This window comes from Crocuta crocuta, unplaced genomic scaffold (genome assembly GCF_008692635.1).
Source record: "Crocuta crocuta isolate KB4526 unplaced genomic scaffold, BGI_CrCroc_1.0 scaffold1015, whole genome shotgun sequence".
Taxonomy (NCBI): Eukaryota; Metazoa; Chordata; class Mammalia; order Carnivora; family Hyaenidae; genus Crocuta; species Crocuta crocuta.
This window is the reverse complement of record NW_027532631.1, coordinates 459,786-463,428: the sequence shown is the minus strand read 5'-3', so window position 1 is coordinate 463,428 and position 3,643 is coordinate 459,786. Positions and strand designations below refer to the sequence as shown.

Genomic DNA, 3,643 nt, shown 5'->3' with positions numbered 1-3,643 from the left:
CAATTCTTCACAAACTATTCCAAATGACAGAAGAGGAAGGGACACTTCCAAACTCCTGTTATGAGGCCAATATTACCCTGATGCTAAAACCAGAGGAGGACATCACAATAAAAGAAAACTACAGACCAATAAATACTATGAACTTGAGTGAAAAAATTCTCAACAAAATACTAACAAATCAAGCGTAACAACATATTTAAAAAATTATACACCATGATCAAGTAGGATTTACACCAGGAATGCAAGTATGACTCAACATCCACAAATTTTTTTAATTAAAATTTTTTTTAACATTTATATATTTTGGAGAGAGAGAGAGAGAGCGCGCGAGCAGGAGAGGGGAAGAGAGAGACGGGGACACAGAATCTGAAGCCGGCTCCAGGCTCTGCGCTGTCAGTCAGCTTGAATTCACGAACGGAACCCTGAGATCATGACCTGAGCTAAAGTCGGACGCTTAACCGACTGAGCCCCCCAGGTGTCCCTACAGCACATTTGAGTAAGTTAGTGCAAAGGCTCAGTGGCCAACTGGTGGGGCACCAGCTCGTAATGGGTCCCCAACTAGGTCCTCGCTGGGCCTCTCCTCTGTGCGGCCAGAACCAGATGATGGCAGTATTGTCCTCTTCACAGAAGCAGCACTATTTGCTTGTTGGTGACAGATGGGACTAGAGTAGGGTCTTTTTTGGTGCCTGAAGCTGCCTGGGGGCTAGCATGTTGTTGGGTTCCCTTCTGTGCAGCCCTCATGACCTTCCCCTCCAGCCCAGCCACCTCCTCCTCCCAGTAGGAACACCGCCTCCAGGTGGCATGGAGCACACCAGGGGGACTCCGTTGGGACCGTGGGCCCTGACTGAGGGCCTGTGCAGCCAGTGCTCCAACTCTGTGAAGTAATCCTGAAGCCATCACGCCCACACAGACAGCCTCTGTTGTATTTTTATACACTTGCAACGAAACGACCTGGAAATGAAATTAAGAGAACAACTTCATTCACAGTAGCATCAAAAAGAATAAAATACTTAGTCATAACTTAACCAAAGAAGTGTTAAGACTTGTAAACTGAAAACTGAAAAAAAATTATTAAAGTAAAAATTTAAAGACCTAAATATGTAGAAAGATATTTCATGTTCAAGTATTAGAAGATTTAATTTAACTTAATTTTGTTAAGATGAAATTGATCTATAAATCAATAGCCCAATCAATATCCCAAGTGCCTTATTTGCAGAAATTTACAAGCCGCTCTTAAAATTCATAAGGAATTAAAAGTGGCCCCAAATAACCAAAACAATCTTGGAAAAGAACATAGGAGGAGGACTCGCACTAGCTCCCCATATGCAAAAGAATGAAGTTGGACCCCTAGCTCACAGCATATATAAAAAATCAATTCAAAATAGAGCATAGACCTAATGTATGAGTTAAAATCTTAGAAGAAAGCATAGGAGTGAATCTTCATAACCTTGAATTTGGCAAAGTACTCTTAGATACAACCCCAGAAGCATAAGCAACAAAAGCGGGAAAAAAAATTCTAGTTCATCAAAATTTAAAACTTGGCGCTTCAAGGAAATACCCTCAAGAAAGCGCAAAGTGCAAAAAGGTACACCGAATGGGAGAAATATTTATAAATCATGTATCTGAGAAGGGCATACCTAGAATATATAAAGAACTGTTACAGCTCAATAATAAAAAGACAAACAGCACTGTTTAAAAATGGGGAAAAGATGGGGAACCTGGGTGGCTCAGTTGGTTAAGTGTCCAACTCCTCATTTTGGCTCAGGTCATGATCTCACAGTTTGTGAGATTCAGCCCCCTGCTTGGGATTTTGTCTCTCCTCTCTCTCTCTGCCCCTCTCCTGCTAGCAAGCTCTCTCTCTCTCTCAAAATAAATAAACTTTAAAAAAATAAAAATAAATAAACATAAAAATGGGAAAAGGATCTGAGTGTATGTTTCATCAAGGAAGATATACAAATGGCCAATAGAAATGCAAAAATATACACACTGTCATATTAGTCCTCAGGGAAATGCAAATCAAAATCACAATAAGCTACCACTTCACAGCCACTAGGATGTCTAAAATCAAAAAGCCAGAAAATAACAAGTGTTGGAAAGATATGGAGAAATTAGAAGCCTCATGCATTGTGGCCACTATGGAAAACAGTCCGGCATTTCCTCGAAGCATTCAATATTCAGTCACCATTGAACTCAGGAATTCCACTCCAAGCTTTAAACCCAAAAGAGTTCAAAGGATGTGTTCAAACAAACACTTGTACGCAAATGTTCATAGTAGCATTATTTATAATAGCCAAAGTGTGGGAACAACCCAAATGTTTACCAATAGATAAATAGATAAACAAAATGTGGTATACCCACCTGGTGGAATATTAGTGATAAAAATGAATGTGGATGAACCTCTAAAACATGTTAAGTGAAAGAAGCCAGCTATAAACATCTACATATTCTAGAATTTCATTTATATGAAATGCCCAGAATAAGGAAATCTATATAGAGACTAAGTACATTTGTGGTTGCCGGGGGCCAGGAGGGAGGGATGATTTGTTTTTGAGGTGATGAAAATATTTATTTGCTTTTTTTAAAATGCTTACTTGTTTATCTTGAGAGAGAGAGAGTGCGTGCAAGTGGGGGAGGGCCAGAGAGAGGGAGAGAGAGAGAATTCCAAGAAGCCTCCATGGGAAGCCGGATCCCACTATCATGAGATCATGACCTCAGCTGAAATCAAGAATCGGCCACTTAACCAAGTGAGCCACCCAGGTACCTCGTATTGAAAATATTTTTTAATGTTTATTTTTGAGAGGGAGAGAGAGAGAGAGAAGGAGAGAAAGAGGGAGAGAGAAAGAGAGAGAGAGAGAGCACACGCAGGGGAGGGGCAGAGAGAGGAGACAGAGAATCTGAAGCAGGCTCCAGGCTCTGAGCTGTCAGCACAGAGCGCGACACAGGACTCCAGTGCTCAAACCACGAGATCATGACCTGGGCCAAAGTTGGATCCTTAACCAACTGAGCCACCCAGGTGCCCCTGAAAATATTTTAAAACTGACTGTGGTGATGGTTGCACAAGTTTGTGACTAGACTAAAAAGCATTGGATTATACACTTCAAATGAGCGAATTGCATGTTATGTGAATTATATATCAATAAAGCTGTTTTTAATTCAGTAAGGCAATGATAAGGGATTACGGTTTTTAAAAAAGAACAAAGGATTTCTGGGGCGCCTGGGTGGCTTAGTCGGTTAAGCGTCCGACTTTCGCTCAGGTCATGATCTCGCGGTTCGTGGGTTCGAGCCCCGCGTCGGGCTCTGTGCTGACTGCCAGCTCAGAGCCTGGAGCCTGTTTCAGTCTGTGACTCCCTCTCTCTCTGACCCTCCCCTGCTCACACTGTCTCTCTATCTCTCTCTCCTAGAAATAAATAAAACATTAAAAAAAATAAAAAAAAATAAAAAAAGAATAAAAGAACAAAGGATTTCAAGAGGCAATTTCCAGAAGAGGAAATGCAAACGGTCCATGCACACGAAATGGTATTGACCTCACTAGTAGTCTGGAAAATGTAAAATAAAACAATGATCACGTTTTTATTTAAGTACATCAGACTGGCAAGAATTTCGAAAGAATATAACATGATGCTTGAAAAAAGGTGAAGAAATG

At 40.9% G+C, this 3,643-nt stretch overlaps 1 pseudogene; it reads right to left on the bottom strand.

Annotated features, from left to right (window-relative positions):
* Positions 1-501: 501 nt before the first annotated feature.
* Positions 502-897, bottom strand: LOC144245237 (cytochrome c oxidase subunit 5B, mitochondrial pseudogene; annotated as a pseudogene).
* Between the last annotated feature and the right edge of the window lie 2,746 nt (positions 898-3,643).